Consider the following 15,340-nt stretch of genomic DNA (forward strand, 5'->3'; position numbering starts at 1 on the left):
GCATGTATGACCCATACCCTGAGATAAGGATGGGAGCAGAAACCAGATGGAGTCTTGGCAAGACCTTGCCTGAGACCTTGCATGAAGCCCTCGCTGCTCACATGCCCTGCCTCCTGCTTTTCATTCCCTGTGCTCCATTCCCTCATCCCGCCTCTTAAAAAACCCCTCAGTAAACCTGAGTCTTTGTGATGGCTTTAGCCTGGCCATTCTCCTTCAGGTTTACCGGAGAAATGGGTTAGCCTAACATCTCTTCTCAGGTTACTGGTATTCCTGAGTAAAGGTTATTTCCATTTTCACAAACATTTGACTTTTCAGTGGTTTGCTTTTGTCTGAGGGCTGGCAGCCAAACCTGTGAGATTGGTATCAATTTGGGGGAGCCTCAGCCAGGAGCTGAGTTGCCCCTTTAGCAGTAACACATCAGCGGTAGAATATAGGCAGTAGTACAGTCAGTCCTTCATATCCCCGAGTACTGCATCCATGGATTCAATCAACAGCGGATAAAAAAAATGTCCAGGGAAAAAACCAATAAAAATAGGTCCAGGCTCTGCTTCTTTCAGGCCCCACCCAGTAGCTCAGGAGCTTGGGTGGGCATTGGGAGGGGCAGGTGGGGAAGGATAGCTGCTAGATCAGAGGAGAGGCTCCTGAGCCGCCCCCACCCTGGCCCCCAGGGCCCACCCTGTGCGCCAGACCCAGCCATGATCAAGGCGATCCTCGTCTTAAACAATCATGGGAAGCCGCAGCTCTTTTAAGTTCTACCAGCCCTACGGTGAAGATACACAACAGCAGTCATCAGGGAGACTTTCCATTTGGTATCTAAGAGAGATGAAAATACTTGTAATTTCCTAGAACAAGGATTTTTTTTTTTTTTTTAAAGATGACCGGTAAGGGGATCTTAACCCTTGGGCTTGGTGTTGTCAGCACCACACTCACCCAGTGAGCAAACCGGCCATCCCTATATAGGATCTGAACCCATGGCCTCGGTGTTATCAGCACCGCACTCTCCCGAGTGAGCCACAGGTCGGTCCTGAAGGAGAATTATTAATTGGAGGATCTGACAACAAACTGAATTACAGACATTATGCAACGTTATATTTTGTCTTGTGTGGATTCTTCAGAAAGTGAACATGGCATTTTAGATCTAATTCAATTATTCGTGGAAACATTAGACAAGTGTTTTGTAAACAGCTGTGAACTGGATTTAATTTTCCATGTAGACAAGGTTCACAGTATTCTTGCAGAAGTGGTTATGGAGGGAATGGTATCGGAGACCAACATGAATGAGACTGTTATACAAATAGATGCACAGAATAAACTGGAGAAATCTGAGGCTGGCCTAGTGCGAGCTCCAGCCCATGCTGATGTTAACATTGCTGAGATCCCGAGAAATATTAACATTAGTGAAATCAGTATAAAAGTGCCAAACCTGCCCTCTTTTGAATAAAAAATTTAAAAGACCACTCCCAGGTATAATCCAGGGGGAAAAGTCATCTAAGTTTACCATATAGTTGTTTACCAAAAGTAGAGGAGTCTTTGCTCTTGGATTTAAGTCAAGGTATTGTATAGAAGTTGTGTAAAATCAGTATGAAAATTCGATATTGCTTTTGTTGCTCAGTGATTTTAAGGCAATTGAATAGTTCCAGTGTGACTTTTTTTTTCTTTTCTAAACTGCATTCTTATGCCATCTCAGGCATGCCTCTATGTATTGACTAATATAGTATTTTGGAAAATGTTTGAGAGTACATAATTTCTTTAATTATGTACAAACAAAATGTTGGTGTTTTGTATGGATCACAAGTGAAGCATTCCTTAATTCTTTCTGCTCTTTGTCACAATTGTTATTTAAAGAACCGAGTATGTATTGCATGAAAACATTATGACCTTTTTCTCTTAGTTTAAAGAAATTCCAAGTTTGCTGGACTTCTAAAGCACCTTTCTCTTTGCCTGATATCTACTTTAGCAATATTTTTTTTTATGACCCTCTGACTCAACAAAGTGAATAAAAGTATATTTTATCACTGGCCAACAGGTACACAAAAAAATGCTCAACATGGTTAGTCCTCAGGGAAATGCAAATTAAAACTACATTGAGATACCACCTCACCCCAGTTAGACTGGCTATAATCAAAAAGACGGTGAATAACAAATGCTGGCGAGGGTGTAGAGAGAAGGGAACGCTCCTACACTGTTGGTGGGACTGTAAATTAGTACAACCACTACGGAAAACAATATGGAGGTTTCTCAAACAGCTACAGATAGATCTTCCAAACAATCCAGCAATCCTACTTCTGGGTATATACCCACAAGAATGGAAATCATAATGTCAAAGTGATACCTGCACTCCCATGTCCATTACAGCTCTGTTTAAAATAGCCAAGACATGGAACCAACCTGAATGTCCAACAATGGATGATTGGATAAGGAAAGTGTAGTATATATACACCATTGAATACTACTCAGCCATTAAAAAAGAATGAAATTCTCCCATTTGCAACACATGGATGAGCCTGGAGAAACTTATGAGTGACATAAGCAAAGCACAGAGGGATAAATACCACATGTACTCACTCATATGTGGGAGCTAAGAGAGAAAGAAGGAAGGAGAGAAAGACCACAGTGGTGCATTGGACTTGCAGAGGGAGAGAACATTCTTTGGGCTACAAAGTTCAGAGGGTGGGAAAGGGGAAGGGGAGGCTGGGGCTAATTGGGTGGGGGACATGGGGTACAAATGCTATTTGTGGTAATGGGCATGCTGCCAGCATGAATCTGGCCTTCACATCTTGGGCCCGAGTGGTAACAATCAGCTTTGTATCTCATGAATATTCATAACCAATAAAAATATATATATTAAAAAAAGAATCAATAAATAAAGAAAAGAAAAAAAATAACATAATGAATTCAAAATTGGCACACAGTGAGGGAGAATAAAATGTCAACAGGAATAATATTTCATTTCTTGATTAAGGAATAGCAGGATGAAGGTTCTGTGTACTACAGTGGGAATGCTAGAGAGCAGCAGCAGTTTTGAGGGAGGGGCAGGAGTCAAGAGTTCATTTGGTAGTTTGCTAAGATTGAAAATTTATGTTATCATGATGTACAAAGTAACATCTGAAATAAACTGTACTATGGTTTAAAAAAAAATCCCCCAAAAACCAAAAAAAAAGAAACAAAAATATTACAATAATAACAAATAATTCAGATTTTAAAACAGTACAGTATAACAACTATTTACATAGCATTTACATTGTATTAGGTATTATAAACAATCTAGAGATGATTTAAAGTATATGGGAGGATGTGTGTGGGTTACATGCTAATGCTACACCATTTTATGTAAGAGACTTGAGCATCTGTGGATTTTGGTATTGGAAGGGGATCCTGGAACCAATCCCCTACAGATACTGAGGGACAACTGTATATGAGTGTTCACTGCAAAAGTCTTTTAACTTTGCGTTTGAAAATGTTCATAATAAAATGTTGGGGCCCGGCCTGTGGCTCACTCGGGAGAGTGTGGTGCTGATAACACCAAGGCCACGGGTTCGGATCCCATATAGGGATGGCCGGTTGCTCACTGGGTGAGCGTGGTGCTGACAACACCAAGTCAAGGGTTAAGATCCCCTTACCGGTCATCTTTTAAAATAAAATAAAATAAAATGTTGGAAAAAATTGTATGTCTGGGGTTTGAGCTAAAGTGGAAAAGTGCATTCCTCCCAGGTCATCCCTCTTACAACTAAAAAACCTGGAGATAACACAACAAACAAGCATAGAAAGACTCTGAAATGTGGAAAGAAGAAGACAAACTGTCTGGGACTTTGGAGCAGAAGAACAACACAGCGGTAAATTCCTTCATTTTCTTGTCACCTCCCATATCTCCCAGCTAAGGTGTTGCAGAAACTTCCAACCCAGAATTGTCAACAGGTAGTTATGGACTGAATGTCTGTGTCTCCCCAAAACTCATATTCTGAAATCCTAACCCCCAGTATGGTGGTATTAGGAGGTGGGGCCTTTGGTAGGTAACAGGTCATGAGGTTGGAGCCCTCATGAATTGGGTCAGTGCCCTTATAGGAAGAGACACGAGGGCTTGCTTCCTCTCTACTCTCCACCACGTGCGGATACGATGAGAAGACCATGATCTGCAAACCAGGAAGTGGGCCCTCACCAGACACTGGATCTTTAGGCACCTTGATCTTGGACTTTACAGCCTCCAGAACTATGAGAAATAAGTGTTTGTTGTTTAAGCCATTCAGTCTGTGATAGCTTGAACAAACTAAGACAAGCACAGAGAAAAACAAACAAACAAACAAACAAACAAACAAAAAGCTCTCTAACACAGAGAACCTTTTTGGAAGTACCCACCCTACTCCAACCAAACACCAACAGAAAAACTATAACTTCTGCTCATCTGAACCCATGGAAACAAGAAGAAAGTAATACATTTTTCTCAGGTAGAAAGAAAACTGTCAACTGTGGTGAATTCTACATTCAGCAAAAATTCAGGAATAAAAGGGAAAGAACGAAATTTTCAGACAAAGGATAATTAAGAGTATTTATTGCTAGCAGACCTACCTTTAAAATATGCTTTAAAAGGAAATACTCTCAGCAAAGTAAATGATAGCAGAAATAGACTTGGAACTGCAGAAAGTAAAAAAGGACACTGGAACGGGTAAAAATAGAGACAGATAAAATAGACTATCCTACTTATGAGTTTCTTAAGTCATATGTGATGGTTGAAGCAAAAAGTATAACACCATTTGATGTCATGTTTAATGTATATAAAGGAAATACTTAAGACAACTATATTTAAAAAGTGGGGAGGCAAAGGGACCTAAATAGAAGTAAGGTTTCTACATTTTGCTGACTGTGATAAGTTAAGTATGTATATTGTTATTCCTAGAACAACCGCTAAGAAAAACATTTGAAGTGATATACCTAAAACCACAGTAAATAAATCTAGATGGAATCCTAAAAAATGTTCACGTAACCCACAGGAAGGCAAGAGAAGAAAGAAGAATGAGAAACAGAGGAAACAAATGAAAATAAACTAAAAATCCTTTATCTGTCATTGATGTAATGGCTTATAATAGACAAGATACCGACTCTGTCTAAAGGTCTTTTAAAAAAAAATTCAAATAAAAAATTTTTTTCAGATAACAGTAATAATAACTTTTTTTATTATTATTTTTAAAGATCTCATTTGGCTTTATTGCAATTCTAGAATTGTGCAACACATCATTCCATAAAATAGTTAAATATTCCTGATAATAGCTTTAAAAAGCACAATGCTATAAGCATTCTGTACATACTGGTGTGCCTCTCTGTGGGTTTCTCTAGGGTTTGCAGATGCCTGGGGATACATGAAGACTTTTCCAGGGGGCATATAGTTATTAAGAGTTTTAAGGAAATGAGTTTCTAGGCCTCTATTTCCATTTGTATTGTCCTTGCATAAGAGGTGTTCTTCTCTTCCCTCTCCTTTGTCCCCTTCAAATACCCCTCCTCCCACTATCCAGAGGACTCTTAAAACAGTGCAGTGCCCAGGGGTATAAAATTCTCTGGGGTACCCCACCATAGAGCAACTGAAATGATTGTTTTGCCATTTATTTCCTGATTAGACCCAGGGCTTCTCTGCCTTTAGTCTTATTTCTGGTAACAGTTGAGTGTTGTGTTAGAAATGGGGTATACAGGCCCTTAGGGAGCTCTGAAACCAGATATTTCAGCAGTTAGGGGGTGATGGTAATGTCTTTTAACAATCCCTCCTCATCCATTCCACATACATTGTCAAATAATGTCCTGCTTTTGAGACAGAGTGTATGGTAAGAGCAAAGAAAAGAGGGCTCTGGCAAAAAAAAAAAAAAAATTATATATATATATAGACAGAGAATGCTTAAGATGGAACATGTGCACACACGTGAACACACATGAACACACATGCACACACACACTACTCTCAGCAAGAGGTGATGTGAAAAATATTTCAAAATGGATACAACCAACCAGAGCCAACTGCAATGGGCTTGCCTGCTCACATCCATGCTGATCAGCTCTGCTCAACATTCATCCACAGGAGGGCTCACTAATTGGCCAGAACAGCAACTTCAAATAGTCACAGCTACACATTAGTGGTGCTCATTGTTTTATTTTCTCCCAACACTTTAAAAAATATATAGTAAATGAAGACTTTAAGTGTACATTTCTATAAATGTTGATAAATTTGTTTGACCCCAAACAAGACATGGAACATTCCCATATCTCAGAAAGTTCCTGAACCTTAATTCCCAGTGAAAACCACTCACCCAGAAGCAGCCACTGTTCTGATTTCTTTCACCACAAATTAGCTTGCCGTTCTAAAACTTCATATAAATGGAATCAATAGTATAATGTTCCGTGTATCGGTAGTTCTTTCTTTTCATTGATATGTAGTATTTCATTGCACAAATATACAACAATTTATTCACTTGACAGATATTTGAATTGTTTCAAAGTTATTATGAATACAGCTGCTATGAACATTAGTGTACAAGTCTTTTGCTGGGTGTAGATTTCATTTCTCTTGGGCAAATACCCACGCTGATTGTAGGTTAGATGTACTGGTCTGCTTGAGCTACCATAGCCTGGGTGGCTTAAACAACAGAAATTTATTTCTCACAGTTCTGGGGCTGGAAAGTCCAAGGTCAAGGTGCTGGCAAGGTAGGGTTAATTCAGAGGCCTCTTCTCTTGGCTTGTAGGCGGCCACCATCTGGGTCTGTGCTTACATGACCTCTTTTTTTGTGCATGTGCAGGGTGTAGCGAATTCTTACAGTTTTATGTCATCTTAGCACCCTTTTTTTTAGTTGAAACATAATTGGTTATATGTATTAGTGGGGTACAGAGTTCACTATCAGTATTTGTATACGATATGTGATGATCTAATCAGGATAGTTGGCATATTCATCATTACAAAATGTATTTATTCTTTGTATCCATCTCAGCATCCATTTTGAAAATAAATTGGACTTTCTTATCCCAGAAGCAGGGCTCAGTCACCCTTGATACAGTTTCCAGTTCTCTACCTCCTTCCAGTTCCTCAAAGTGGTTAATCCAGATTTCTGCCTTATACAACTGCCTCCTGGTGACCACCTCCCTATGAGCTAGATACAATCTACTTGACTACCACTTTGACTCCCGTGCCCCACACGGATTAAGCAGATATACTGCAGTGACCACCTCTCAGTCACAGCATGGCCCCACAGAACTCGTAAACCCACCAGTAAACCCACCAGTTAGAACTGCCCATGGGGAACCTGCTTGGGTAGTGCACTGGACCCCAATAAAGGCTTTGACCCACAGACCCTTCTCTCTTTCTCTCTTGTTCCCCACCTGCTGGCTGAGTGGGTGTGTCCTGGATGGCTCCCCCCTTCCCACTGGCTCTGTGAGGCATGCTACCCTCTTCTCTCATGGATCTGTAATACAGTAATGCTTCCGTTATGTCATGGGTTTTGTTGTGCTGTCTCCTCTGTGTCTCACCTGACCAACACACCTGAACCTAACTCTCCTCCCAGTCAGGGCTCTCCTAAAGAGTGGCTATCTGGGGCCAGCCCGTGGCTCACTCGGGAGAGTGTGGTGCTGAGAACACCAAGGCCCCGGGTTCGGATCCCATATACGGATGGCCGGTTCGCTCACTGGCTGAGCGTGGTGCTCACAACACCAAGTCAAGGGTTAAGATCCCCTTACCGGTCATCTTTTAAATAAATAAATAAATAAAAAAATAATAAAGAGTGGCTATCTTGGTAGGAATAAACTGGACTCAGGTCAGATAAGAGCCATGAGAATATCTGCCAGTATAAACAAGTTTCCTCTAAGAGGGACACCTGTTCACGGGTTGAACACTTAGGCATTAGGCTATCTGCCAGGATAAAGAAGTATCTCATGAAAGGAACGCTGTAAACACCCCTGATCTCCCTGGAGCTGCCGATTTGCACATACTATACAGACACCTGGGAAACCAAGGAAAGACATCATTAAAGCTATGCTAATTCCACCCCTCCAGCAGGGCCATGTGATAACAATAAGGACAGGTGCAGAAACCAGTTGAGTCTTGGCGAGACTGCACCTGGCCCCTGCACATCCCCTTCCCTCCTGCTTTTCATTTCCCAGGTTCCATTCCCTCAACCCCCACTTTAAAAACCCCTCAGTAAACCTGAGTCTTTGAGATGGCTTTAGTCTGGTGTAAGGTACGTGCTGGACATAGACCTATTTCCCCCTCCCTCTACATACCAGAGTTCCTCCTCCACGCTGGGAAACCACCCCTGGCCAAGGTAGTTTACCCAAGGAAAGGCATGTCTCCTCTAAGACAAACAGAGAACTGTAGGAAGCACAAGCCCTGAGTAAATTAATTAGCACGTAAATGAGTTAGCACACTAATGTTAAACTGCTCTGGTGCCAGGAGGGTAGCAAGTAAGTTAACTTGTCTACTCAGCCAGATCTCCTGCACTCTGAGTGGGGTGAGGGTCTACACTTAAGCATACAGATGATTTACACCTCTCCTTTGATCTGTTCACTATGTAACTGTTGTACTACCCTGTACCCTGCGGCAGTACTGGCCACTATCAGCACCTCCCATAAGTCTAATAAACTGATGTCTCTACCTGTTGGCCGGGGTGGGTTCTTTGAAATAGGGGAACACTATGCGAACGCCCTTGCAGATCTGGGGCTCCCATGATACACCCGGCCATTCTCCTTCAGGTTTACCAGAGAGATGGGTTGGTCTAACATCTCTCCTCAGGTCACTGGTATATTTGAATAAAGCTGACTTCCATTTTCACCAACATTTCGTTTTTGGCTTGTTTGGGGTGTTTTTGTCTGGGGGCAGGCAGCCAGACCTGTAAGTTCAATATCGATTTTGGGGAGCCTCAGCCAGGAGCTGAGTGGCCCCTCTAACATTAGCAATGAGCTTGTGCAGCCTCCAGCTGACTTTGTCAGAGTTCTTGGTGGGCTGTTCAGGTTACTCCCACACACATAGGCTCAAGCACCTTTCCAAGTTCCTACCTGTGATGTCAGGGTCACTTTGAGCAGCCGAGCAGCCGTTGATATTTCATAGCTGCTCTGTGACTAACGCCATTTTGCATTCTCATCCAGCACTGTGAGCAACCAGCAGGTCACCTGCTCTTTCTCTCTTGCATGCTCTGTGGTGGGGGTCATCTCTGAGCGGGTTGGAGGTTAGAGGGAGCCCAGCAGTTTCAAATACAGTGCCGCACTATGGTGTCTGTAGGCCTACCTTGCCCTCTTTCCTCCTTTGTACTCATGTCAAGTCCTCTGGGCTTGCATGTTACAAGATGGTAGTGATGGGGGCAAGGTGTAGAACCCAGCTACAGCATGTGTGACCAGAACTGCTTTGTAGTACCATCCTTTCATTTGTTTTTAAAATTTTTTCTTGTGTTTAAAATTGAAATGTAATTGATTATACATATTCGTGGGGTACAGAGTTGAATATCAATACATGTGTACGATATGTGATGAACAAATCAGGATAGCTAGCATATTCATCATTACAAAACATAATCATTCTTTATATCCATTAATCAATTTCTCCCTTGCCTCCCTCCTCCTCCCCTTTCCCACCTCTGGTAAAAAAGTGGAGGTTTCTGGCCGTAGAGTAATAAATTGCTTTTTTCTAGTATCAAATGTAAAAAAAGCCATTATGCAGAAATAAAACCATATATTGACTGATAAACAAATGCAGGAAAAAAAGTTGTATTCATGGATTCCTAGTCACTTAACCATCCAAATTTCCCCTTTTACAAAATTCATATATTCGACCACACTGTGATTTTAACCTAGAAAAAATGTTAAGCTATGGAAAAGCTACATAATATGTCTTGCCATCCCTTTCATTTGAGTTGAAACTTGGAGACCTCAGGCTCTGCCTTTTCCTTTTACAGTCCCAAATGTTATCATCCATGTCAGCCTATCTGTGGTGGGATTTTGGGACAGGTCTGCTTCAGTGATGAATACGTATTTCTCTTGGCACATATTTGGCCTCTTTCCAAATCTTACTGATTTTTGTCATTGGATTTTTTTGCTCCAGAAAATGTCTAAGGCAATGAACAGTAACCAAGTCAACATTTCTCTTTCTTGTATGTGTAATCAAAATTATTGCCATTTCATGATATAGTTTTTATACTGTACTAATACAGCAACAATTCTCTGTCCTGCAGGCACCAAAGATTGCATGCTTTGCTCCTCTGGCCAATATCTGATCTCATCCTCTAATCAAATGGACTGTGAGATCAGTTTGAAACTCAATTTGCTACTTCAAGGATCCCAGGATATACTTTCAGATCCAAATATCTCCATAAATGCCTTTTAGTTGACAGCAAAGGGCACAAGCATGTCTGAAGAGTCAGGAGCGTGGCAATGCTGGAGGCCCCAGTTAGTTAGAGCTGGTGCTTCTCATTTTCCCAGCCATAAATGAAACTTCACTGAGCCTCATGATAGTATATGAATGTAAGCTGCCTTTTGGGTAGATTTACTTATAGTTAACTTCCGTTAGCTTTTTCCGAACAAATTTATTTGTCTTTTCTGGGCATCACAGGTGAGAACACCCTGAAATGTCTATTTGAGTTGTATACTTTAGCAGGTACATGTACATTGTTGTTTATAAACTTTTACTAGCAATAATTCACTCTGAGCAGGCACTCTGTATACGCAATGCTGACATAGATTTGTGTCCCACAGAGATCTAAATCACAACCAAGTTGCCCTGCTACCAAAGTCTTTTGCCCATCTTTATTGTTGTTTATTTTTTATTATTTGTGTAAGTTCTTTACACATTCTGGGTAAAAGTCATACACACACACATACATATATATAAGGGGGTACTTCAAAAAGTTTGTGGCAAAAGAGAATTAAAAGAATCTTTCCATGAACTTTTTGAAGTACCCTCATATATATCTGAATATATGTAAAATATATACATATTGAAATTTATCTATATCTATTATGGATTGAATTGTGTCCCCACAAAAGTTTAATGTGTTGGAGGCTTGATCCCCACTGTGAAAGTGTTAAGAGGGTGGGAAGTCCCTGAAGGGTGGAGCCTTGAAGAGGTGATTGGACTGTAGGACCGTGCAGTAGTGAATGGATTAATAATGGTGGTTAGGGGTGTGGTTCTGAGGGCTTTAAAAGAAAAGCACGTGAGAGTCGCTCTTTCTCTGTTTACCGTTTCTGCCATGTGAGACTCCTGCATTGCTGTAAAACCACCACCAAACAAGACTCTCACCAGCTGTGTTCCCTGGACTTTGGACTTCCCAGCTTCCGAAACTGTAAATGATCAATTTTGTTCTCTTTCTAAATCATCCAGTTCCAGCTATTTTGTTATAAGCAACAGAATTGGACTAATACAATATCTATCTATCTATCTGTCTGTCTGTCTATCTATCTATCTGTCTATCTATCTATCTATCTATCTGTCTGTCTGTCTGTCTGTCTGTCTGTCTGTCTATCTATCTATCTATCTATCTATCTATCTATCTATCTATCTATCTATCTATCTGAGAGAGACTATATTCTCCTAGTCTGTGGCTTGCTTTTTCATTTTCTTAGTGTCTTTGGTGAGAAGAAACTGTTATTTTTGATAAAGTCCAATTTATCACGTTTTTTTCTTTTATAGTTGAAGCATATGTGTCCTATTTAGGAAATCTTTACACTTGCCTAGTTCATAAAGCCTTTTCTCCTATGTTTGTTTCTGGAAACTTTATAGTTTTGCCTCTTACATTTAGGTCTGTGATCCATTTTGAGTTAATGTTTGTGTGTGATATAAGGTAGAGATTGAGGTTCCATTTTCTCCATGTGGAAATCCAGCTGCTCCAGCACCATTTGTTGCAAAGACTTTCCTTTCCTCAGTGAATTGCCTCTAAGTCTTTGTCAAATATCAACTATCTTGATGTTTTCTTCTGGCCAGAATAGAGTAACAGAGACTAAATTCATCCTCCTGCTGAAAAATGAACAAGATGCATGAAGTGATGGCTTCACGACACTGGGCATCAGGCAGTGAAGGACCCTGAGAAAAGGGAAACAAATAAAGTGCCCTAAAACTGCCTCATCTTGCTGCCTTGAGGGAGTTTCCAGGCTCTGGCACAGAGAATGGGACCTGGATAGAACCCTGGCAACTCCCTGAGTTGAGGGGATAGGAATGAGATAGGAAGGACATTAAGGCATTTGGAGTTTATGGGAGAAAGTGTTACCAAAACCCCGAAGTTCTGTTTGCTCACCACTCAATAACCAATAATGGAGAGACAAGTGTTGGTGTAAGGAAAGGTAGCCTTTAATCAGGAAGCTGGAAGCCTGGGGAAATGGTAGACCTATGTCTCAAAGACCATCTCCACCTCTCCCAGACTTTCCAAGGGGTTTTATAGGGACATGTGGTAAGGGGTTGATGCATGGTGATATTAACAAGGATGTGCAGGAAAATTGCAGATAAACATCAAAGAACTTCTTGGGTGGGAGCTGATTCATGGTGACCATCCTCCATGAAGTTAAGTCACGGGTTCAGTTCCTGTTAACCTCAAAAAGATCTAGTTAGTAAGCCAGTAAAGAATGGCCACCTGGGTTAATAATTTCTTTTATAATTATTCTGTGTATAGTGTGAGCAAAAGTCATTATGTTCTAGCATCATGTGGACAAAAATCATTGTATTCTAATGTCCAGCTGCAAGCTATGTGGTTCGGGTTACAAGAGTAATAGAAAAAAAATACTTTTTAACTTAGAAGTTTAACAGAATGGAGTCACTTCTGTTCAGCTTGTTACAAAAGTAGTGAAGAAGATAGACGTACACAGAAAGAGAGCTTCAGAGATCTGCTGGGGATCCCACTCAAGTATTTATCTGGTTGGTGAATGACACATGCGTGTGGAGACAGTGCCTTAAACTGGGGAAAGACCCACCTGAAAGGATTAGAGGTAACTGTTTAGTGTTGACACAGGGCCAGGGATGATGCCTGCGCCTAAGATCCAGACTAGAAAACTACATGATTCGTGGGGTGCTGGGTTAATTCACAGAAGAGTCTTACCTCAGAAATGGGAAATGAGGGGACTTAGACTGAGCACTGCTCCAGCCCCACCTAATGAATCTTAAAAGCAAGACCTGAAAGGATCAAACCATTTCAAAATAACTTTACTGCATCCCAGAACAAAGCTCAAGAATATTTGTATAAATACAAAAACATCCAGTACTCAACAATGTAAAATTCATACGATCTGACATCTAATAAATTCCCAGCCATGCTAAGTAGTGGGAAAATGAATGTGGAATTAGAAATCAATAAGAAAATGATATCTGAAGTATCCCCAAATATTTGGAAATTAAACAATATGCCTGTAAATTACCAAAGGTACAAAGAAGGAATCATGGGAGAAATAAGAAAACATTTTACCTGAATGATTATGATTACTTGCATAAAACAATATATCAAAATTTGTGAGACAAAGCCAAGCAGTGCCTATAGGGAGATGTATAGATTTAAATACTAATGTTAGAAAAAGAAGTGTTTTCTAAAATTGATCTGAACTACCACCATAAAAAACTAGTGAAAGAATAAAACGTTATACCCAACATAATTAGAAATAATGAAATGACTTCAGTATCAACTGTTTTATATAACATGTCTGGTTTAAAAACAAAGCAAAACCATAAGGCATACAAAAAGAAACAAAAAACACCATTTGAAGAGACAAAGCAAATCATCATAACGAGACCCGAATATGACACAGATGTTGAAACTATCAGACAGGAAATTTAAAATAATGATGATTAATATGTTAAAGGCTATAATGGGAAGGGTAGACACATGTGAGATTAAATAGGTAATTTCAACAGAGAGATGGAAAACATAAGAAAGAATCAAATGGAAGTACTATAAATAAAAAATTAACATAAATAAAGAATGTTTTAAATGGACTCATTAATAGACTTGACAGAGCTGAGGAAAGAACTAGTGACCTTGAAGATAGGGAAGTAGAAATGGCTCAAACTGAAACACAAAGAAGAAAAAAGAGTTGGAAAGATATCCAGACCAAAGTATCCAAAAGCTGTGGGAAAATATTGATGGTCTAACTTATGTAATTGGAATGCTAGATGGGGAAGAAAAGAATGACACAGAAGAAATAGTTTCAGAGATAATGACTGAGGCTTTTCCAAAATTACTGACACATCAAATTACAGATCCAAGAAACTCAGAGAAAACAAAGCAGGAAAAATACCCACAAATCCACACTTAGGAATATCATATTCAAACCATAAAAAGCAAAAACAAAGATAAAACCTTAATTGCAACCAGAGAAGAAAAAATACACAATTGAGCAATGTGACAGAATAGGAAGCCACAGACCTCATTCCCCCCACAGAGACACTGATTTAACAACAATCTATGGTTCAAAAAGCCTTTGTCAGAACTTCAGAAACCATCTAAAAAGTCACAGTGCCACCAAGGAAGCAAAAAGCCAAGAACAGCTGCATTGAAATAAGTGAGAAAATGATTGCATTTCACCAGCAAATAGTCCTTCCCCTAGCCCAGCACAATTGGGAGAAAACGCCCAACTTGCAGCTTCTTCCTTGGGAGGGAAAGATAAGAGTGGAACATACATCCACCATTCTGGTTTTTCAGAGGGCTGGTGAGATACTGGTTTCTGTCTTGTTTGACTTAGAGCATTGATGGGGAACTGTCAAACTTTGAACGACTGGGAGCAGCTGAGAACGAAGGAGAGTTCAGTGGCTTGTTGCAGTACAAGAGAACCTACAGTACTATAAACAGACACCAGAGGGAGTAAGAGATTATGAGCTCAAGAAAAAGAAACCAGCAAACTTTTCTAATTGTGAACTTATTCACACAAGACAAGAGTAGATGCATCCCCAGAAAAGATTAGAGAAGCTCCCAGAATCTCAATCCAGGCAGATTCGTGAAGGTCTTTCCTTGTATGAAGCCAGTTCTTAAAGACTGGTAGAGATGTCTGTTTTTTCAAATGCCCAAATCCCTGCAAAAAAATAACAAGGCATAAGAAGAAACAGGACCAATCAAGGGAACAAAATAAATCCACATAAATAGACCCTAAAAATACAGAGATCTATGAAATACCTGACCCAAAAAATGAAAACAACCATCTTAAAGAAGTTCCATGTGCTATAAGAGAACACAGATAGATAACTTAACAAAATCAGGAACTCTATGCATGGACAAAATCAACAAAAAGATAGAAATTATAAAAAAAAGAACCAAACAGAAATTTGGGGGAAGAAGAACTGAATAGGAAATACAGTAACTGAATAGGAAAATTGACTAGGGGGATTCAGCAGCAGATTTGATTAAGCAGAAGAAAG

At 40.1% G+C, this 15,340-nt stretch overlaps 1 pseudogene; it reads left to right on the forward strand.

Annotated features, from left to right (window-relative positions):
- The first annotated feature begins 695 nt into the window (after positions 1–695).
- Positions 696–1,441, forward strand: LOC134369286 (AP-3 complex subunit sigma-1-like; annotated as a pseudogene).
- Positions 1,442–15,340: the final 13,899 nt, after the last annotated feature.

Source organism: Cynocephalus volans, chromosome 2, assembly GCF_027409185.1.
Source record: "Cynocephalus volans isolate mCynVol1 chromosome 2, mCynVol1.pri, whole genome shotgun sequence".
Taxonomy (NCBI): Eukaryota; Metazoa; Chordata; class Mammalia; order Dermoptera; family Cynocephalidae; genus Cynocephalus; species Cynocephalus volans.